This window comes from Choloepus didactylus, chromosome 7 (assembly GCF_015220235.1).
Source record: "Choloepus didactylus isolate mChoDid1 chromosome 7, mChoDid1.pri, whole genome shotgun sequence".
Lineage (NCBI taxonomy): Eukaryota > Metazoa > Chordata > Mammalia > Pilosa > Megalonychidae > Choloepus > Choloepus didactylus.
In genome coordinates, this window is record NC_051313.1 from 132,079,996 (window position 1) to 132,104,817 (window position 24,822).

The window sequence follows — 24,822 nt, forward strand, 5'->3', positions numbered from 1 at the left end:
ATTTCCTGGGAGTTTAGTTTAAGCACTCTGGCATTTCCTTAAGTATAACCCGGTAGCAGGTTAATATGCAGGAACAGGCAGGGAACCTGAGCAGGACGGCCAACTCTGTGGGGTGAGCATCTGAAAAGGCATATTTGGTCAGAGCAGTGGATTGATTTTCTCATAGTGTAAAGCCTCAGATTAGATTATTGATTAGTAATTTAATTTTTTGTGGGATATTAGATCTGATTTGCATTTCAAAATCAGCATTCATTAAATTTGCATTGCAGTTGATTACCTTCCATTAAGGAGCACACTTGAAGTTTCATTACTGGGTAATGTATGTGCCTTGACACCTCCTCAGTTCCAATGCTAAGACTGAAAATACAGGTGCTTCCTACTGATTTCATTGAATTTCACTCAGGCCTAAAGCCACATTTTATTTTTAATCTCCACACTGGTGTCTTGAAAATTTAGCACCACTACCAGTAACTACAAAGGGATACAAGTCTAGAAAACCATCTGTTGTTAAATCCTATGGGCCCTTCACATAATAAATAAAAAGTAATTTAGTGAATAAAATTGCTTTAAACAGTATTTCAGTTTTAGGAGCAAATACATAATTCAGTACCTTTTAAGGACAACTTCACTTACAAGTCTATCTGAGAACTGTCCCTACCCCCTTTCTTCAAATACCAATATATCTATCCAGGATCTTGAAGCTGTCTTTCAGGTTCAACCAAGAAGCTGAATCTGAGCCCTGGAAAACCCATCTCTCTATATCACAAAGGAATTTGAGGAGGAAGAAGAAATAATCCTATGAAACACCAAGTTAGCTTTGTAGAACTGAAAATCTTCCTTACTTGGCCATAGCTTTGGGTGATATCGATGGCTTTCCTCTTTAAGGCAAAATAGTGTTTTCAAAGGCAAATGAAAATTTCAAAGGAAGAGTTCACAACTTCTAAATTTTTTTTTAACCTCTTACTTGTGAGAGACCAGGCCTCCTGGGGGTTTTAACCAAAGCTGTTTGTGTGTGGAAAGTTCTCTTTTTTTTTTCCCGACTGCAACACTGGAGAATACACCCATGCCTCAGGAAAACAGACACAACTGTGGGGAAGGTGTATATGTGTTCTACCTCTAGATTCCAGAGGCTCCACATCATCCTTTGTGTTTCCTCAATTGTGAAATGATGAAGTAAGTTAGACAACCCACAGGAATCCCACCACAGTCTAAGCACTTCCCCAAACAGCCTCATCTCACTAATGCAAAGTGGGAGCAGCAATCACTCTGTCTACCTGTTTGAAGTGTGTAAAGTTCTATCAGCAGAGCTGTTGATCTGAGCCACACATACCTACCAGCTTCCTCTTAGATCTTGAAATCAAGGAGCCATGTAGATGTCAAGAACCCTGAAGACAGGCTGCTATAGTCTTGGAGTTTTGAGCCTAGGTGTGCCTATGGCCCATGTCTGAAGACTGAATAGGGAACCAGAATTTCACCAGGAAAAGCCATGTTCAATAAGGCTAAGTCAATGCAAGTTTCAAAGGCCAACAAGGACGTGTATTGGGAATCCTTGCAGACAAGACAAACAATTATCAAAGGCCAGAGCCAGGGCAGACAGGAAAGTTAACACAATGTCAACTCAATAGAAGTCAATACAATAGGAACAAAAGATACACCTTTTACAGCACCCAGGCAGATTCAGCTGTGCATGGTTCTCAACCCTGGCTAAACATTACAGTCATCTAGGGGTATGCGTTAACTCCAATTCCCAGCCCCTCTCTGTACCAATTGAATCAAAAAGGGGAAGGGGGGACATGAGTATCTTTGTGCTTAAAACCACCACAGGTGACTCTAATTTGCAGTCAGAGTCCAGAAACACTGATCTCAAGATTTCTTAAATATTTCCAGTGGGAGCAGGTAGAAGCATTATATTATGGACAGCACAAAATTAATCTAAATAAGGACAGGCAAGGGATCATACCTGGCTAAAAAGAGGAAAGGGAGGAGGCAGACAAATCAAGAACTTAATCTAGCTGCTTGGGCAGCTGTAACTAGCTGGTTATAAAACATGCCTTTGGGTCTCAAAAGTAGGAAGAGGACCTGATCCTCTGTGGTAATCACAATTGCTATTATTCCTCCCCAGTATGGTGATTCCTTCAAAGTCAGTGGGCTCCACTCCCTTGGGGCCAGGATTATCAATGGGGAACATCCACGTGGTCCCCTACTAAAGACCCCCAAGGCCCTGCCCTTCAGAGGCCCTGAATGCATGTGGGTTCTATTATCCATCCCTTGCAGTACCCATCTTCTCCCATCTTCCTTCCCATTCCCCAGAGATGTTCTTCAGATCAGAGCCACATCTAAGCAGAAGTGGGCACAAAAGTGATATGCTTCTCCCAACAAGGTCTTTGAGCATTGTACCAAAATCTTGCCACCTTGTTCCTTGTCTGATTATGAATACATTGAAAAGTAGTCAGATTTATCAAAGGCATAGTGGAGATGTCAGTCACCAAGAAGAGAAATGGAATATTCCGGCCAACTTCAAAGTACTTAGCAAATGTCATGACTTCCTACAAACACTGCTCAATGTATCTTCTAACAGCAAACACAGTCACTTCTCTGGTAGTTTCTCTATTTCTATAAAAATCTTCTAGGATTAATGGATTGCAAGTACTTTCCCATATAAGCTACCCTCTCTATTGTTGTTACATAATGTTACACCTTCTGAGCATCATTTTGGATTAAATTGGAAACCACCACCTGTTTTGAGTGCTGATTTCAGCAGTTTCTATGTAAGGGATATAATATATCACCAGAGGGATCCTTCTAACTGTAAGACTATCCCATAAATTGACCATTACAGTTAAGAAAACCAGCACTAATAGAATTATTTTCCTTTGACATTCATACTCTCTTTCACGTTCCACTTTGCCCTCAGTCTCCCAAACCCTTAGGAGTTGTCCCTGTTACACCTAGAACACAAAACTTAGCCTCTTCTCCAATTTCTTTAATAAATCTAATCAAAAGCAGGTATCTTACAACTTTTTTTTTCTTTATAGATTTTACTGGAAATTTGTGGTTTTGCATGAAGGAGTTTCATGGCAGGTCATGTGGCCACCATCAGCTCTCTTCCTTGCTCAACCTGTATTCCCCTCTCTGTTCACCACACCAAAAGAATAAATTAAATCTTCACAATAACATGTTCTCCAAGGAACCAGAATGAAAATGTGGCATCTCTCTCACATCACTTAACTGAAACCCTTTACAAACCAATGGTTGTTGAAATGTTCATTGGGAACAAGGGCTTTCAAATTAGTTTCTTTTTTGCTTTCTTACCTTTTTAAAACCACCAGTTTCTAATGACCCAATGTCCAGAGCATCCACAAAAACATGTACCCAGTCCCTGGCTTTCATGGTGTTGGCAAAAGTACCACAGTTCTGGCAGGTGAATATTCCCACCCTGGGAACGGTTTCCCTGGAAAGTGGAAGCATTTCTAGCAAAGTTTTTTTTTTTTTCTTTAAGCTTTTTATTTTGAAATAATTTATGGGACATTTGCGAAAATAATACATCACCCATACAGAGAACTCCAAAATACCCCCACAGGTCCAAAAATTTTAACTTTTTGCTACATTTGCCATATCATTCTATTTCTTTCCATCTATCTATCTATTTATCTATATCTATCTATCTATCCATTTTCTGAATGCTTCAGTGTAGTTTGTATACATCATGCTCCTTTAATACTTAATACTGCCATGCATATCTCTTAAGAACAAGGATATTCACTTATGTAATCATTTGAAGTGCTGCTATAAAGTTTAAGAAATTTTACATTGATATAAAGCTTACAGTTTATATTAAAAATTTTTTCATATTCAGCAAAGGGTTTTATGACACCTGCTCTGTGATTTGGGCTCCACTATGTCCTATGCATCAAGTTTTCACCTACAGCCCCTGGAAGAGGTCAGGCAACACGAAGGCAGGGACCTCAATTCTGAGCGCTTTAAATTTCCACAGTCTTCAATATTCTGCATAGCTCCTTCCATGGACTATTTTATACTCTTGAAATTATAAAAAACTCCTCTCACAAGCACAACTTTAAACAAGTCATCAAGAGCTGTTTTCAGGACGTTGTGTGGGTGCGCTTTCGGGAAAGGGATGAGTGTCTTGTCCTAAAAGGTTAGCCAGTCAGATATATTGATACTATGACTCAAGCGGTGCCAGATTGAGGGTGTTAAACTCAGACCTGTAGTTTGATAGCATCCAAAGGTGGGGTAACAAGTTACAAACGTCGTTTGAAAAGAAGAGAGACTCTTGTCCCTGATTATTTTATTACATTTGGAACCTCAATTTATTTCTAAAATTGTCTTTGTTCCAAAGCAAACACTTCGCAATTAATGCGCCCTGATTGGTGGCTCTCAACCCACCCAGGCCCTAACAGTTGCTCTCTATAGAGAACTGAAGAGCCACAGTTATTGCTGACTTTCTTATTGTGCCTTCATTTTTAAATGAGACTAAAGACTGAACTCATTTTAGAGGACTGTTTCTCAGGGAACTCATATGTAGCAAACTATGAGAATTTTGAGGACAATTTAGTTATTTCATAATCCTTAAAATTCCTGATAACACGCTGAAGTCAGAAAAAAGCATAAGTCTTTGGACGACTGGAATTCGAAACAAGAGCAGGGCAACTGGCACTTGTTTCAAGTTTGTAGGAGTGCAGGTTTTCTTTTTGGAATCATTGCTAATTTAAGTGATGGTGAAAGACTGAAACGTTAACCTTTCTAATTGGCCTTCCACAATGAATAAAGGTCATTTCAACACAGTCAAGAGGAATGCTTCTCTATTTTTGCTTTCTTTCTTCAAAATAAAGCTTGGTTAAACAACTTTATTAAACTCTATTTTAAAAATTATTCTCTTTGGATGGTAGAACTAAGGATGATTTCCTACCAAGCTTTCTACTTCTTAGTATTGTCTAAACATTCTGTAATAGGTATGGGCTGCTTTTACCACATTTAAATCCTCTTTTAAAATATATATACATTGAAAAACCATAGAGTTCTCACGAAACAAATTAGAATATCTCCTGAGTATTATCTGAGGCTAAAATTAGGGGTAAGCGAGGGGATTCATTATAGAACTATTGCAAATGGTCGGAAACCAATTTAGCCATCACAGTTAGCTTCTAGAAGCTAGAGGCAGTGGTGTGCGGGTAAATGTTTTAGGACCAGCTTTCCCAGGAAAAAAAGAGTCCTGATTTGCAGCACTTGTCCATTTGCATGACCAATTTTAGGCTACCAACATGATGCCACTGAACACAGAGTTGGCAAGAGACTGCATAGACAACTCAGGAGCTGATCAATGCCAATACGTGCAGCCCCAGCACACCCCTGGAACAAAGTAGGAAGTCCATGCAAACACTCACAGTCACTGCACCAGGAAAGTACGTTATAATGAAAGCAAATAGCAGACTGTTTCTGCTACTATTCACTGGCATATAGGCACAAATGCAGTCAAACTCTGTGTTCCTGGAAAAGTCGGTGAAATCCCAGGTTTATGCCCTTTTAGATATGCCATCAAGCACTCTCTGAAAAAGACTCAACCCTGTTTGTGCTAGGGCAGAGGTGCCTACAATATTTCTAGCCCATCCATACACCTTCAACACCAGGGAAGAATTATTTCTAACATCTCTTGCACTAAATAACTAAGCCTCTACCACTAATGGGGACAGCCAACAGATGAAGACTTGAAGGAGCCACTCATGGATTGAGGATCTTGGTACTGCAAATGTTAATTAACCACCCTGGGGAGTAGGTATTTCTGATCCCTTACTAGCCACTCCCTAGTACAGATTGAAACTAAAATCTGTATATCTCATGGGTTGCTCTTTCTAAATGTGTTTGGCCCTAGGGATAAGCCAAGCCGGTGCCAGACTGGTATCACACATCCCCAGGGTTTGCCAGTTGGGGCAGCATCACTTCCTACCCCTTTGGGCCTGCATGGACTTGGGAAGGGAAAAGCTGGAAGCTCAAAAGCTTTCTAGCCCACAGACTGGTTTAGTGGTCATGCTCACTTTGTCTCCTAGTTTCCAGATTTGCCTGTAGGTCAAGACTATGTGTTCTGAGTCGATTCCAACAGGCTTGGGTAAGTAAGTAACTAAGTGCTTGGGGCACAGCGCAAGGGGGTAGAAATGAAAAACAGTTGAACAGCTCATAGAAAGTCTAGGCTTGAACATCAACATTTAAGATACCGACATTTCCACCAGCTCATTTTATGGTATTGTGGGCCAATGTCTCACACCTACTAGTCATGCGACCCTGGGCAAATTACCTGGTCTTTGGAGCCTCTGTTACCTCATCTGTAGAACACGGAATGTTATACCTCCCTCCTAGAGATGATGTGATTAATTGAGTAGTTAATGAGAAACAGCCTCTAGCATGACACCAGGTACATTACAGGCTACTTGCGTTGGTGATATTATTATAATCTCGACTACTCTGATACCAGTTTAAAAATCATAGCCAATTCCACATGACAGGAAGCTCTTCAAGGACATGAAAGTGTGTTCCAGATTCCTAAACTCTCCTGCTACTCCCTCCCCCAGCCATATCTTTAATTCTTAACCCAATTTATTGGATCAATTTTTTTAAATCAATCTATCAATTACTGATCTGCTGTTTTTTTTTTTTGTTTGTTTCTGTTTTTAACATTATATTGATTCCATATGGGGAAGCTCTGAGCTGGAACTAAAAGAAAAGTATTATCATCATTTTTACACATTAAAAAAAAAAGCTAAGAATAGTGAATCAATGATTCACGATAAATGGATCTAGATTTGACAGTTTCAGATTGTCATTTTTATTTTTGCTAGACTTTCACGCCTCCTACTGTTTTAACCTAGTTTTTAAAATTTATTTTATATACTCCAGCAGTATCCTGCCTGTCATGAATAGTTTTTATTGCCATGATATGTCTCATGCCAACAGATATGTTGCCACTGAGAACATCTTCAGAGGATAACAGGATTTAATGATTAAGCCTTTCTAAGTAAATATGTAAGGACAAACATGCAGAAAACATACAATCTATAGATGCTATCATGTTCACAAAGATCTTTCAATTCCTAAAAATTGGCCCAAATCACAGGACTTGCTTTGTTCTTTCAGTTTGTCACATTCCCTCTAATGCCCTGATCAAGGTCATTCTCTTTGCAAAAGCACCCAGTTGGGTCTGGCGGGCAGGCTGGTGACCACAGCCACATCCTACCCTACCAGACCAGCGTGCTGAGTGAGGACTTAGCACGGAGCCGAGATGGTCAGGGAGGGGCAGGCTGAACTTACTCCTTCCCTGCTCAGGCCTGGCTCTCTGTGGATGGTACCTTCCTTCACAGCCTGCCTCCGCAGCACCTTCAGGGTGGATATCCAGGGGTTCAAGGCTCTCAGTCAGTAGAGATGGCTTTTCACCTAGGATTTTCCCCAAGGCACCAAATTAGGGCCTCAAAACTGAGAGGCAGACATTAGTCTAATTCCTGTTTTATGTCTGACAAGATGATGGCCATGACCAAAGAAGAATATCAAATCAGGGATGAGAGTAAAGAGTAAGCTCGTTGGGGGATATTTAAAAGTTAGCTCAACCAATGGCAAGCATCCAGCCCACGCAATTCTGGGCAGGGGTTAAAACAGAAAAGCCCAGAGCAGTTACAGCCAGAGGGCACATGGTAACTGAAAGTATCTCAGAATTTACAACCTCTGCCCAGTGGAGAGGGAGGGCAAAAAGGGGATTAGTTCAACTTATATAGAAATTGACATCTCCACCTAAAGCTACAAGGAGGCCGACTCCCCACCAATGCACTGGGCAGGGCCAATTAGAGAATGTTCTGCCTAAAGAGAGAAGCAGAGGCCACAGCACCCCACAAAGAGATCCCTTTCCTGGGCCAAAGCAAAGATAGCTCCTGTTTGGAGGCAAGGGACCCTCCTCCAGAGTTGCACAACTGGGGGAAAAAAACAAAAAAACAGAGCTATAGAAATAAAGATAAAAGAGTAAAAAAAAAAGAGGTTACACTGACACTTCCTAAAAGAGAAAAATTGCCTCTTTTCTCCTCTTAAATAAAATGCCTTGATCAGTTCTTGGGAAGGGTAAGAAGAGGTAGAAGATGAAACATAGAAAGCATGGGATTGTGGGCGGAGAGGAAACAAGGAAGACATGACCCGGGATTCAGAGGTGGGAGGAAAGTTTTGAAGCAGGTAGAAAGGAGAGGGAAGGGTGTGCCCGGTGGTGTCTGGTGGGGTGGTCCAGCTCTTTCTCCTGCTGGACTCTGGCCGCTGGGTTTCCTCTTGCTGAAGTCTCATTCCTGCTGCTTTCCTGCACCAGGCATAGCCAAGTCCAGCTTCTTACCTGTTCAGGAACTGAAGGAAACTCCTGTGACAGCCCAAGGCATGAGTCCCTTTGAGTCCCATGTTTTACAATGATCTTTTGTTTTTACTGACTTCTCTTCCCAGGGTTTAGCACAAGCTCTGGAAGAAGGAATGACACTGAAGAATGGACATACCTCCCCATTCAACATATGCCCTCCCTCCCTTGCTGGCTATTTGCCTTGGCCCAATGTAATGCTCCTTTACACTCTCTTCCTTGAGGGCAAGTTCTTTCCCAAGAGACTCTTTGGCATAAATACCAACAGGTCTTGGCAGGCCTACTTCTGGCCTTCCAGAGCTGTACGAGTTCTAGAACAAACACAGTGAAGACGCCGAAGCTGGAATGTCCTGTGACATCTCTCTGAAACATGGACTTATCTCTAAATGGTGTAGGCAGAGAGACCCTCAAAAACGTAGCTTCAAAATTCTCATCTTCAACTGTATTTACTGACAAACTCCTATATACTGAGCACTGTTTTAAATTGGAGCAAGGGGAGATGAAATAGATGGCCCCTACCTTTAAGAAGTTTTTGTCCTCATCAGAAAGAGGAGTAAAAATATATATACAATTTTTTTCATTTTTATTATTTTTTTTACTTTGTGAAGATGGGCTTGAGGGAAAAATGAAGGGAATACAGTAAGGACAAGGAGAAGGGCTTGCATGTGGAATATCGTGGGACCATAATGTACCCAACTGCCTGCAGTGGAAAATGAGAGTGTCGCAGGGAATGAAATGTTCCCAAATAGTAGAGGGGCTTGAAATCCAAGTGGAAGAAAAGTCCTTTTGTCTATAAATTGCTAAGGGAAGTTGATGGCTCTGCAGAGTAAAGCAGGCAGAGTGATAATTAGTCAGTCTGCCCCCAACTTGGGATTTTTCACTCTGTTTCTATGAGTTTCTAAAATCCTTAGGGACCAGAGATAGGTATTTGCTTGCAAGAGCAGTTCTAAAAAGATTAACAGAGCATTGAAATGTCACAGTGACTCTCCAAAACATTTCATCCTTCCCCATCATAAACATAATCACAGCCTTCACTCCCACACCTCATGGGGAGGAAGGCTGGAAATGTATGAGGTGTCTTAAGTGTGCATTCAGAGATAGGCTCCATAAATAGCCCGGTGAGCATTCCTCAACTAAGAGTTATGGACGCCAGATGCTGTTAGCAGCTCGTGACTGGGGTGACCAGAAACAGGGTCCTTGGTGATAAACCACAACCTAGCTTTTGGTCTTAGGGCTCTAATCACACTATTTATCCACCAACTAAGCAGAGAACATTCTTCTTTCCAGGAGCAACACCATGTTTCTATGCGTGGCTGTTTTCACTTTGGGTCTGAGAATATGAGACAGCTGAGTTTAAGATGCCACACTCTAGAAACTCAGTGAGGTAAATTTCAGAATGCTGGCCTCCTTGAGAATGGGGACCCAGCAGAGCTGGATCTTAAACAGCAGCCCACACCCCTGGGGACGGGGGGCGGGGGGGTGACCGAGGGCCTGGTGAGAGGAAGGATGAAACGTTTGGGAGAGTCCATGTGACATTACAATGCTCTGTTGGTCTTTTCAGAACTGCTCTTGCAAGCAAATACCTATCTCTGGTTCCTAAGGATTTTAGAAACTCATAGAAACACTGTCCTCAGCTTCAACTTGAAATAATGTGTTTATGAGAAGCGATCACTCTGCCCCTTCCAAGGGGAGGAGCTGGATACTCCTTGGATCCTCCTTCCACTCAGAGTGGGTTGGGCAATGTTCCAGAATTTGTTAAGTGTCCAGGAATGTTCATCACCCATATCATTATCTAGAGAAAGACTGCAGTTATTTAACCACCTTCCTGCTAGGCCTGGAGACTTTACCACCTGATGATCCACCTGGTGAGGGGGCACCAAGCCACCCAGACATCCTGAGACAAGAATCCACGTCTGGGCTTTGCCCTATTGCCACTTCCTGGCTTCCCCATGTGGAGCAGAGCCACGATCCCATCTCTTCTCTCACAACCACGGAGTATCCTTGAATGTAAATTATTTCTTATTATAGATCAAGGGTTGGTGAACTTTTTTTGAAAAGGGCCAAATAATAAACATTTTAAGAGTTTGTGGGCCATATTATCTTGGTCTTAACTACTCAGTTCTGCAATTGTAGAGCCAAAGCAGCCACAGACAACATGTAAACAAATGAGCACTGCTGTGTTCTAATAAAACTTTATTTACAAAATCAAGCACTGGGCCAGCCCACAGGCTACAGCTAGCCAACTTTTGTATAGATACACATATACATAATGATGTTTTTGTACAGCAAATTGTTATTTTAGAAGTGCTTTCACAGCCATCTTACCTGTTAGGCAGGTAGGAGTAGCTTTATGCACCCCCGTTCTACACAGAAGGAAACTGAGCTCAGTAACAACTTATCTCATGCCAACAGTTAGAACGTTAGAGTAGGCACTTTCTACCGCACCATCATTTTCCAGGAGGTGTCTCTCCCTATTAATAATTGTTATGTGAAAAAGAAGTTCTGGGGTCAAAAAAGTTTGGGAAACTCTGCATTAACCAAGGTTAAGGATGTTTTAATGCTTCTTATGAAGATTCAATAGGGGAATATAGAATGCTCAGGTTTCTGACATATTTGACCCTAGACCCCTTTTTCTTTTTCAGCAAAGCATCTCTCAAAACTTAACGCCTGGGGAGAACCTAAGATGGCAGCTAGGAGAGAGAGGGCAAAAAAACACATCCATGAAAAATACTAGATAAAAGCCAGAAAGTGACCCAGAACACCAGTTCCAGTGATGCACCAGCTGGACAAGGTCTGCTAAATCCACAGGGACCGTGAACTTGGTGAAACTGGGAGTCTGTGTTCTGAAAAAAGTGAGTAAGCCGCTGAATATCCAGCAGCCACGCTGCGGTGTGGGGAAACCATGGGTTGGCGTTTGGAGATGGACTAGTTCTTTTTTTAAAAAAAACCCAAAAGCGGCTGCAGATACGGCAGTGAGAACCACACAGTGAAGCACGGCAGGAACAGGCTGGGCGAATGCCTCAATATCTGGCATGGAAGACAGCCTTTTGTGCACCCGCTGCTAACTGTCTCGGAGTGAGACAGGCAGAGGTTAGCCAAAAGGGGAAAAAACCATGCCCCTTGCAGCCATCTTCCTGGTGGGCTGGGAAAGCTCCTGCCCAATGCCGGGGCCACAGCCCAGAGCCACACCAAGAAACCTAGTGTGACGGGGGGGGGGGTTGTTTCCAGTGGCACGCATACACACCACAGTGTCAGGTGTAGACAATAGCCTTTCGTGTACCCACAGCTAATTGTCCTGGAGCTGGGAAGGCGGAGCTGTGAGAAAAGGGGGAAATTAACAAGCCCCATTCAGCCATTTTTACAGCAGGCTGGGAATGCCCCTGCACGACCCAGTGGCCCAGGGCTTCCCTTGAGAGATGGCACACACTTGTGATGTAGCACAACCTTCCCTCAGCAGAGGCCCTAGAAGGGCATGGCTGGGAAGAGGAACCCACCCAGAAATCCCAGGGACCCTATGCCAATACCAAGGACTTGTGGGTCAGTGGCAGAGACAATCTGTGGCGAGACTGAAATGAAGGTTTAGGCTCTTGCAACAGCCTTAAATCTCCAGGAACACCTGGGAGGTTTGATTATTAAAGCTGCCCTGCCTCCCTAACCACTTAGACACACGGCTCACATTCAGGGCGGACAGCACCAACAACACACTCAAACTTGGTGCACCAATTGGACCCCACAAGAACCAGACCCCCACACACCACAAAGACAAAGTTGGGGAGAACTGACTTAAGGGGAATAGGTGACTTGTGGATGCCATCTGCTGTTTAGTTAGAGAAAGTGTACACCACCAAGCTGTAGATCTGACAAATTAGAGATTGGTGTCTGAATAATTCTTCATATTCTAAAAGAACCCTATCAAGTAAAGCAAATGCCAAGAGCCCAAAAACAACACAAAATTTTAAAGCATATGAAAAAACCAGACAATATGGATAACCTCAAACCCAAATCAAAAGATCAGAGGAGACACAGTACTTGGAGCAATTAATCAAAGAACTAAAGACAAACAATGAGAACATGGCACAGGATATAAAAGACATGAAGAAGAACATGGCACAGGATATAAAGGACATGAAGAAGACCCTAGAAGAGCATAAAGAAGAAATTGCAAGAGTAAATTAAAAAAACAGATGATCTTATGGAAATAAAAGAAACTGTTGACCAAATTAAAAAGATTCTGGATACACATAGTACAAGACTAGAGGAAGCTGAACAACGACTCAGCGACCTCGAGAACCACAGAGTGTAAAATGAAAGAACATCAGCGACCTCGAGAACCACAGAATGTAAAATGAAAGAACAAAAGAAAGAATGGGGAAAAAAATCGAAAAAATCGAAATGGATCTCAGGGATATGATAGATAAAATAAAACATCAAAATTTGAGACTCATTGGTGTCCCAGAAGGGGAAGAGAAGGGTAAAGGTCTAGAAAGAGTATTCAAAGAAATTGTTGGGGAAAACTTCCCAAACCTTCTCACAATATAAATACACAAAGCATAAATGCCCAGTGAACTCCAAATAGAATAAATCCAAATAAACCCACTCCAAGACATATTCTGATCAGATTGTCAAATACTGAAGAGAAGGAGCAAGTTCTGAAAGCAGCAAGAGAAAAGCAATTCACCACGTACAAAAGAAAGACCATGAGACTAAGTAATGACTATCAGCGGCCACCATGGAGGCAAGAGGCAGTGGCATGACATATTTAAAATTCTGTGAGAGAAAAAATTCCAACCAAGAAGACTTTATCCAGCAAAATTCTCCTTCAAATTTGAGGGAGAGCTTAAATTTTTCACAGACAAACAAATGCTGAGAGATTTTGCTAATAAAAGACCTGCCCTACTTCAGGTACTAAAGGGAGCCCTACTGACAGAGAAACAAAGAAAGGAGAGAGAGACATAGAGAAATTTAACAGACATATATAGAACATTCCATCCCAAATCACCAGGATACACATTCTTCTCTAGTGATCACAGAACTTTCTCCAGAATAGACCATAGGCTGGGACATAAAACAAGCCTCAATAAATTTTAAAAAAATTGAAATTATTCAAAGCACATTCTCTGACCACAATGGAATACAAATAGAAGTTAATAACCATCATAGACTCAGAAAATTCACAAACACCTGGAGGTTAAAAATGAGGGGGAGATGAAAACATTCCCAGATAATCAAAAGCTGAGGGACTTCATCACCAGTAGATCAGTCCTATAAGAAATGCTAAAGGGAATTGTGCAGACTGAAAGAAAGAAACACTACACAATTGACTGAAACCACAAGAAGAAATAAAGATTTCCAGTAAAGATGACTTGGTAAATATAAATACCAATACTATTGTATTTTTGATTTGTAACTCCACTATCTATTTCCTACAAGGTCTAAAATACATAAAGCGTAATGACAAATCAGTGGTTTTGGACTCAATGTAAAGCATGTAATTTTTGACAAGAACTACATAAAGGTGGGAGAATGGAGGAGTATAGGAACATAGTTTATGTGTCCTATTGAAGTTAAGCTGGTATCAAAGAAAACAAGATTGCTATAGACTTAAGGTGTTAAATTTAAGCCCCACAGTAAACACAAAGAAAGAACCAGAGAATACAACCATAGAGATGAAAAGTAGAGCATGGGTTACGAGAAGTGGGGCAAGTCGCAATGGGGAGTTAATAAGAAATGAGTGTAGGGTTTCTGTTTGGGGTGAAGGGAAATTTCTAGTAATGGATGGTGGGAAGGTGATGGCATTGCAACATTGTGAATGTGATTAATCCCACTAAATGGAATGCTTGGGAGGGGATGGAATGGGAAGATTTATGTTGTATATATGCTTCCACAATTGAAAAAAAAAGACAGTCTAAATAGATAATGGCAATTAAATGCCATAGATGATCCTGGATGAGATCTAAGAATAGAGGAGAAAAGGCTCAAAAGGACACAATTGGGACATAAGAAAACAATGAAATATAGAATGTAAGCTTTATATCAATGTTAAATTTCTTGAACTTCTTAACTACACTTAATGTGATTACATAAATGAATATTCTTGTTCATAGGAAATGTATATGTGAATTATATTATTTGTTCAAGGATGTGTGCAACTTGCTCTCATATGTTCAGAAGACAGAGCAATATATGATGGATGATAGGGAGAGAGGGAGGGAAAGAAAGAAATGGTAAAGTGACAAAATATTAAAGTTGGTAGATCGGGGTATCGGTGGAAGGGGGTTGGGGTATGCTGGAGTTCTGTGTATCGGGTTTGTATTATTTTCGCAACTGTTACTGTAAGTTTGAATTTACTTCAAAATAAAAAATTAAAAAAAACAAAAACAAAAAACTTAACGCCTTTTTTGGAGGAGGGGATCAGATTCTGGGAAATCCTTCACTTAGCAAAAGTATGACCTACAGAGAAGATGATTTCAGGGAAGAAATATCAGATGGAGATCCCATGCAGTTTAAGGTTCCTATGGAAGCCTACCTAAGACAGACCACGGATTTTGACCACACCTGAACCCACCAGAGTAATAACAGAACAAAATAGGGACCATCACCCTCTAGACCCAAGTTCAATCCTACCAAGGTAACCAAAAGAAGTAGAGGAAGAAAATATATTTTGTTCTTCCTACACCGTATCTGCTTCTGCTCTTCTCCTACCCAGGAGGAGTTGCTAATCTGATTGGTCACAATCTAACAGGATGACTGGGCCTCTTTCCCCTTACAATCTCTCTAACTTCTACAATTAGTAGAATATTTCATGTAGAATATTCTACAATTAGTAGACTATTTCAAAGAAGCGAGTGTCCCTGGAGAGAGGTTTTGATGATATTTTGAAAACATTATGAATGTCTGACCCTGACTACAAACACCCCATTTCCCTATAGGATTCTGGAGGGAGATACACTCGAGTCAGAATAACAGAAAGAGAATAAAAACTCACATTATTAGTAACGGCACAATCACTTCCAAACCCCCAATACTGGTATCTCTGGTAAACTTGGATTGGAACCCATGGCTGATGCCCTTTATTACCAAATTCAAAACTAGGACCTGCACACTTAGACACATTTGTGGGGAGCCAGAGTCTAAGATGCAGCTGGGCTCTAAGAGGGGACCTGACTCAGTTTACTAATAGTGCTGCATTGGGTGGAAGAAGGGGTGCAAGAGAGTAGTGACTTGTGAGCTTCAAGGAGCAGAGGCCAGAAACACAAGGAAGAGGGGCGCTTAATTACTGTTTCACTTTAGCGTGTCAGCCTGTACTGCCTGTTGGAAGGCAAGGAAGTGTATGCTAGGCCCTTGAGGTCCTGTGTCTCATCTTTGACTGTCTGTGCCAGGGAGTATTCTCAGATGCTTAGGATATTTCTCCCTTTAATCTCTTTTAAGGAGCATGGACTAATAAACACTATATGAGTGTCAACAATTCCAAGAAGATAGAGAATCTTTGCCTTTGAAAGGCCTTGGGGGAATCTTACCAGTGACAAGGCCCAGCTGGGATGGCACAGTCCTTGGTAGAATATGGGTGTGACATGGCAGAATGTTCACCTCCTTTTTGCAGATGAGCACTCCTTGTACTTAGGGGTCCCAGAAAAGGGCTTGCACTTCCCAGGGATTATAGATTGCACCTGCAAGAACAATACAAACCTATACCATAAATCATTTCTCTTCATAAGCAATACATGCTCTGTGTATCAATCTTAAAACCTTTCTAGAACAAATTAAGATGAACAAACAAACAAACAAATACACTTACGCAAATCAATCAACCAATTCATAATACTGTTCATAATACTATGAGTTTGGGATATCGTAGTGGGCTGAAAAGTGGCCTTCCCAAAGATGTGTTCACATCCTAATCCTCAGACCTATGAATGTGACTTTGTTTGGACAAACGGTCTTTGCAGATATAATTAAGTTAAGCATCTTGAGATTGTCCTGGATTATTGAGGTGGACCCTAAATCTAACAGCAAGTGTCCTTAACAGAGATACACAGAGAAGGAGATATGAAGAGGAGGCAAAGATCGGAGCGATGTAGCTCCAGCCCAAGGAATGCCAACAGCTGCCAGAAGCTGGAGGAGTGGGTCTTCCTCTAGAGCCTCTGGAGGGAGTACAGTCCTGCCAGCACCTTGATTTTGGACTTCTGGCTTCCTGAACTGTAAGAGAATAGATTTCTGTTGTTTAAGCCACCACCAGTTTGTGGTAACTTGTTACAGCAGCCACAGGAAATGAACACAGGTACTCTATTTTTTTTTAATATATATATATATATTTTATTTTAAATGACACACACATGCAGATACTGCTTATACTGAGCTTCTGCAATTCTGTACTCCTAAGTACCAAGACCTCCATCAGGCCCGCCACACAGACATGATCTCAGCTCCTTTTCTGATTCTGGAATAGGCAAGAAGCATCTCCCTTGGCTTCAGGGTGGAGCATTGTTTGGGTAGGAAGAAGGGACTGCAAGTGAGAAGGAAGGGAATCTCCTCACAGGACCAATCAACCAGCCAAACCAAGTGGAGTTGGAGGTGGTCACAAACTTTCGCCAAAGTCTCCACTTGTGTTTCACAGAGAAAGAAGTAAGGAATTGCACAACAAGTTCTGCTCCATCTTCTCACTGTTCTCAAAAAAGTACACACACTCTGCTGACAGTGTCTTAGCTACTGAAACAAGATTCTATTTGGCTAACTTGCTGAGTCTGAAACCTAAAGTGCAAACTACTACCACCCCCAATTAAATTGAATTCAGAATTTTAATTTTGTCTCAGTTCCATCACCTTAGAGAAAGCTGCTGGTTTATCCAAAGTTGATTTCTGTCTCCCTTGAGAAACTAAAAGGGCAAGGGTAGACCATGAGGGAGAGCTGAGAAGCTCGATTTCACTGAGGATATTATCTGGGTTCCTGCCTCACACAATTTCATAGAGGGCTTTTTTGTTATAATCAATTAGGTCAAAAATCACAGCAGATTTTGAAGGAATTTGAGATAACCAAAAGGCACTTCCCCCCAGGATTTGAATAAGCCTGCTCCAATTAAGTTTTCAACAGGAAGGCACTTAATTTTTCTAATAAACAGGTATCCAGCAGACAGCTAGCATTCAGTAAACCCTAGAGGAAAGCAATAGGTAGAATTTCCAGTAGTCTCATCTCAACTTTCAAGATCTTATGCTGTATTTTTCCATTACAAAAAAAAAAAAAGAATATCCACAGAAAAATAAAGGAAGCTGGAATTTACTGTCAGGACAGATCAGTTCCATCAAAAATGCACCAACGAGCACTCTTTTCCCTGCCCTGGAAATTATGTGGCTCTCTCCACCCTTTTAAATTACACTGTCCGGATATTCTTTATTTTCCCACTAACTATACAGAATGGAGATATTAGCTGATAACATGGTCTTTGCTACTTTTGGCAGCGGCTTGTTTTTTTCCAAGAACAGAACCAAGTTCTGGATCACAAGGCCTTTAGAATAACAGCCAGAAGTCTGCAGTTCATTTCTTTGTCCTTTACAAAACTGCAGTGCCTGCCTCTTCTCTTGTGTCACATGGAGATGGGATCCAGAGGCTGCAGCTATGGTCTACATGCAACAGCTCTGTAAAAATCACAGATGAAAAAGAGGTGCATTCATACTTCATCTGGAGTTTGCCCTCCCTCTGTGCCTTCATAAACAGACAGAGAAAGGAGCGACTGTGGAATCAGCTTCTAAGTTAAAAGTAATCACAGCCTTGACGTAGACACAACAGCTGATTGCCTCATCGTTGGCTGTGGCTTAGGTCTGGGTTGGCCTGCTAAGAAACCCACCAGCAGAAGAACCCTAGCTGATCCCAACACTTGTTTCCCACTGAAAATGAAAACAGTGGACTCCTCAATGACAGTTTTGAATAAAGGCAATAATTTGTTTCCAGCCGGTACAACTGTTTAATGAAATGCCTGCTGGGTCTCCAGAAGTAATATTCTCCTCTTTTAAGCGACAAGGAAAATTACCCCTTCTTGGGGCCTTCTAACGCAATCCCTCCAAAATGTTCTGAACTTGAAATATAAGATTTTTCAATGACAGTAATTTGCCATAGGAGGAATGAAAAAAGTTTTTCAGAGATACATGGTAAACTGGAGGAGAGAAAGAAAAATTCTTTAACAGAAGGCTTAAGCCATTTCACTATTGTAATAATTATTCTTCTAATGTTTTAATCAAAGAAAGCAGCCTGTCTCTCTCCCTTATCTATATTCAAGCCACAACACTTCATAGGTGTTAATCTCTACACCTTCAGGCTGTTAGAAGGGAACGGAAACTGGCAGTCCCAGAACTGCAGAAGCCGGTAAGATAACAGTACCTGGCACTGCCCTAATTATCTCAATTATGTTAATGTGTGTTGTTTGTCAACAGCTAGAAAGAAAAGACTGTTAGTTGGGGAGATCGGTTTCTAGATGCAACGAAGGTTTTCTTTCTTTTATAATTTAAAAAACATTCACTTTTAAAGGGATTTTATATTTAGCAGAGTGAAAGAAAAAACTAAAAATCACCCATAATCCCAGCTAGTAGGTATTTTCTGACCCTCATTTGTCCACTGTAAACGCAGTTTTTATTCTTCTTCCTCACAAGTAAACTGTAAGCATATAAATATATAAGCAAATACAAATGAATAAATACGAATATTGTTCACATGCATGCATAATATAGGGGATGAGGGTAAGTTATTTTCCAGGAACTAACAAGACCTAAAATCAATTAAATTAAATAAGATATAAAGTCAGTAGCAAACATGGTCAAATGCAACAGAAAAATATTTGGGACCGGCCATGTAAAGAAGACAGTGCTATTAAGTATTCAAAATCCCTAATACCAGCTGATCCTTTTTGGAGCAGTATGGCACAGCTGGTCAATTTTCTAGAGCCCTAGCACAAGCAACCATGGGAACCCAGCCTAGGCTACTCGGCAAGAGACTGCAGAAGGGAATTTGACCAATGACAATGAAGTCGTTGCTACTCACTGAGCAACTATGCACAGCAAGAGAGGAAGGAGTCTGTGTTTTTTCCATATAGTCATTTCTAGGGCAAGGGTGGGCTCTTTACAACTATTCTGAAAGTAAACTTTTCTCAAAGATTATTTTCAGGGTTGCCCGGGCTGAGCACAGACTAAATCACTGGTGGGAGAGGGAGGTAAGCAGTAGCTTGCCTAGTGGATGTCTCAGCTCCAACTGTAACAATCTTGAGCACAGTCTCCTTGTCTATCAAAATAATGTTAATCAGACTGGTTGGTTTTTACCAGCTCTAAACGCTTTGGGTTGTGGGTTGCTGGAGAGGACTAGAAGAGCAGGGAAGCACAAAGGAGCCTGGTATGTTAGGGTTCTGCTCAAATCATTAAAGGCACTGGAAATTCTCTCTAAAGCCTATAGGTACCCTCTAAGTATGCAGCTCCCTTCTAGAACCTAAATAGCAGTAGCAACATAGTGGAAAGAGCAATGAAACGGCAATTAAGGGGTTTAGCCCTGATTCTGCTATTTATTAGCTGGGTGATTTGAGTAAGTCGCTTCAAATTTCTAAGCCAAGTTCCTTACCTGCAAAACGGAACAACTCTTTTGTTGCACTGTTTGTTAGGATTAAACAAAACAATGTAAGAAAAAAAGTATAAGCTATCATCAAATGCTGTATAGATGCAATATTTTTCTTTTTTCTTTTTAAGGCAAATTTTGCTGTCTGACTCAGAGTACTCTTATTTTCACCAAAGTACTAGATATGACTTCCTCATAGAGCTAATTTTATCCCAATGCACAGACCTTCCAGGTCGTTCTGTTTAAGAGCAATCCGTCTCCTTGGTCATGTGTTAGGATTTAATTCCATGAGGGAAAGAAAAAGAATTGTCTCTTTGTAGTGAAAGTGTTTTTGCTTTGTTTTGTTTTAAAATGCTGATTGAAAATGAGGCCAAAGCAAATATAAGTTTAAGCTTTTCTACCTAAAAAGAACTGGAGAGAACTGAGTTTGTACTAGTGTAAGGTTGTCAGATAAAACACAGGACACTCGTTAAATCTGAATTTCAGATAAATAATGAGCAATTTTCTAGCATAAGTATGTCCCAAATATTGCTAAATCTGATAACCCTAAACTTTTGCCTGAGGCAAAGGAATTATGTATTCTTTTCCTTTCTTTTTTTTTAACCAAAGAGATCCTCTAATTCAGCCTCCTCATTTTACGTATGAGAAAAAGGAGCTTGGGAGAGACAAAGTTACTTGCCCTCACGGACAGCCTCAGAACCAGGCTTAAAATGCCCCCAGAGAGAGCTGGTTTTCTTCCTATAGCAATTTTGTGACTGAATTTTTGAAAAGCTCGTTGATGTGTATGTGGCAATCTCAGAGTCCTCTAGATTTAATTAAAAACAAAAAACAAAAAACAAAAAAAGTCGATTAAAAAAAGCTCTTTAATACACAGTTCCCTCCATTTTTCTGGATATTGGTTCACATGAACCCAGTTAACTCCTGAGCTGTGGCTAGGGCTGTTGTTTTTACAGCAAAGCCTTTGTGTGTCTGTGGCCAACAGAAACAGCAAGCACTCAAAGGTTAATTAATGACTATCTACTGCTCTCTCTGCTGACCACAGGATGTCAGAACAGAGGGGGATTTTATTCAAGGTCAATCATTTAACAGGATTTCCACCATTACCTAACATGAGATGATTAGATTGTCAAGTAAGCAAGGGGCAGATTATAGAGGGGTAGGAAAGGCGGTCAACCAGGAAAAGACTTTTACCTCAGAACTCAGAGCCAAAGTGTGTATTTGGTCACAGTCACATCCTTTGTCCTTTGGTTTTGTTTGTTGCTTTTTTTTAAATTATCTTTTATTATGGTAACATATATATATATATATATATATATATATATATATATATATATATATATATATAATCTATATATAATATAATATAACATAAAATTTGCCACTTGTAGCCATTTCTAAGTGTACAATTCAGTGGTATCAAGCACATTTACAATGTTGTGCAACGATCACTACCATCCATTACCAAAACTTTTTCTTTACCCCGAACAGAAACTCCACACCTATTAAGCAATAACTCCCCATACTCTACTCCCCCGAACCCCTGGTAACCTCTAATGTAACCTCTAATCTACTTTCTATGAATTTGCCTATTCTAGATAGTTCATATAAGTGGACTCATACCATATTTGCCCTTTTGTGTCTAGCTTACTTCATTCAACATGATGTCTTGAAGGTCCATCCATGCTGTAACACATACCAGAACTGCATTCCTTTAGATGGCTAAATAATGTTCCACTGTTTGCATATACCACATTTTGTTTATCCATTCATCTACTCAGGGACATGTGTTTTTTCATTCCACCTTTTGGCTATTGTATGTCTTTTGATCTTGACCTACCTGCAGACCTAAGGGTACCCTTGCCTCATTCTCCTTGCAGAGCAGGGGACCCTGTTACTGCATCCATCTGTACCAGTAGCTCCATTTCTTCAGTAAGAGAAATGGGGACTGGGTATTGTCTGGAAGCAGATTTCTAACTCAAGGTCAAAGCACACAACAAAAAATTGTGTAGCATAATTATAGCTGGATTTGAAAGAAGGTCGGAGCTCTTGCCGTGTTTTAGGTGGAAATGGGGAAAGAAATGGTATTCAAAGGCTTCAGCTTCATGAATATAAACTAGTACTTTTTTCTTTCCTTTCCTTTTCAAATATTTTCACCTTGTGCTATGAGACACTTGGTACACATGGAGCATTATAAAAAGAATGCTAGGAGACAAGTTTTGTCTCATCACTATCTTTCACACTTCAGAGCTGGCCAAAACAGTCAGACTTTGTAATTGGCCAAGTATCATTGCCTGCAAAGTGTTTTTGGAACTGGTATTTATTGTACCCTCTTCTGTAACTTGCCTTGAACAGCACACGCGGCCCACCAAGGGACTTTCCCTTCACATTCGGCAGTTAGCACTGAATCTCCTTGGCAAGGCTTTTGGTGACTGCACAATTTCACACCTGCCAGCACTGGAAAGTTCTGGAAATAAGGCCTCTGTGCCAGACATTCCTTTGGAGCGCTCTGCTTTAACCAGTTCCTCATTCTCCTGGCCATTAGCAGAGTAGACTAATTTCTAGAACTTGGTTAAACTCTGCAGTGACAGTCTGCAAAGTGTGTATCTAAAGTGTGTATCTAAACACTGGAACAGATGCCAAAAGCACCGGCTCTTGCTGTGCCTTTCTAATTGCCTCACTTTTGCATCACACTTTGCACTTTTCAAAGTGCTCCCACATCTGTTCCTCGTTTGTTCTTTAGGACAACTCTAAAATTGAGTGGATTCAGATTAAGTAACATTTTGTTTTGATGGTTTACTTGCACCAGTTTCACACTAGGCACTTTCATATGCTTTTATTTGATTGATACTGCAGAAATCCTGTGTGGTGGGTAAAGGTAAAGCTACCCACCATACAGATGAAAAAGTTGAGGATCAGAGAATTGAAAGCTTACCCTTTTTCTGGACTCCATGTAATTTATTTTAAATTCTGGATCCCAGTTAAAATTGTTTCATTACCTACAGTGAGTCCAAGAGATGGTATCTCTACAGCGAATAATATTGTACAAACTAAAAACAATGGCCATGATGGGTCAGCTATGCCTATTTTTATTTATTCCTAAATAAGGGTCTGGTCTATATTTTTTAAAAGCTAGCCCTTCAGCTGGGTAATATATATTGAAATTGGAGGAGGGGCTCTTAGATGCTTCTGCTACGAACTTTCTTAACACCCTCCACCTTCCCTGTAGTATTGGTCATGCTCTATTAAAACAGCTGATTATTAACATTGTCTTTATTTGCTATTTTACAGAAATAATACAATACAAGGTATAGAAAGAAAAAAAGCTAAACATCCACTCAATCTCATCTCCCTGCAGTAACCAATATTAACATCATGCTTTTCTCACATTCCTCCTTGATCATACAAATATACAAGCTTATACATATATTTATGAGTTGGGGAGTCTGTTGGCTTCTTTTTCACTGAAGGAGGACCATACCTTTTCGTTACTCTATAATCTTCATTCTTTTTCTATTACTTAATAATATATAGTCAATATCCCTAAATCTATTTTTTCCTAATCTCTTTAGGTATATATATGAAAAGAATACATATTTGGGATAATATCATACAAGAAATAATGGATGCATCAAAATTCCTATGGTGTAGCTAAATCATAATTCCTCTTTTGTATTCATTTTATTGAGATATATTCACATACCATGCAGTCATACAAAAAAAAGAGTACATTCAATTGTTTACAGTACCATTATATAGTTGTGCATTCATCACCAAAATTAATTTTTGACATTTTCATTACCACACACACAAAAACAATAAGAATAAAAATTAAAGTGAAAAAGAACAATTAAAATAAAAAAGAACACTGGGTGCCCCTTTTTTTTTTTCCTTCCCCCATTTTTCTACTCATCCTCCATAAACTAGACAAAGGGGAGCGTGGTCCTTATGGCTTTCCCAATCACACTGTCACCCCTCATAAGCTACATTTTTATACAATCGTCTTCAAGATTCATGGGTGCTGGGTTGTAGTTTGATAATTTCAGGTATTTACTGCTAGCTATTCCAATTCATTAGAACCTAAAAAGGGTTGTCTATATCGTGTGTATGAGTGCCCACCAGAGTGACCTCTTGGCATAACTCCTTTTTAAGAGGCAATTGCTGTTTCCAGTCTTTTTGCTACCATGAACAAAGCTGTAATAAAAACCATTGACCATATGATCTTAAATACTATTTCTGTGGGATAAGTTCCCTGGAGTGTTCAGTTAAAGTACATGCGCATTTTTAATTTTGTAGATGCAGCCAGATTATTTCCTAGAACGCTGGTACAGTGATTCACACTTCAGCCAGCTATGTAAACTAATGAGGACCCTTCTCTTCTACATCCTAGTTAGCATTAGATGTTTTTTGTTTCTTGGTCTGTTTGGTCAGTGTAATGGGTGTGCAGTGACACCTCATTGTTATTTTAATTTGCATTTCCCTGGACACTGCTGAGGTTGAGCACCTGTTCGTATGTTTATTGGCCTTTGAATCTGCTTCTCTCTGAATTTCCTGAAAGTGCTTGTTCTTCTCTCTTTGCAGTGCAAGCTCTGCAAGGGCAGATGCCCTCTGTGTCTTGTTACCTTGGGAATTATTTCTGGTTCCTAAGATAGTTGCTGGCAAATAATAAACTCTCAACAAAAAGTTGTATAGTGAATATAAGGAACTATCCTTTGATCAAGCAATTCTCCTCCAAGGAATCATATTAAATAAATCATTATGACTGTGTGCAAGGATTTATCCACAAGAATATTCACTATAGCACTGTTTGTAACTGGAAACAACGTAAAAGGCTCAAAAATTTATTTATAAAA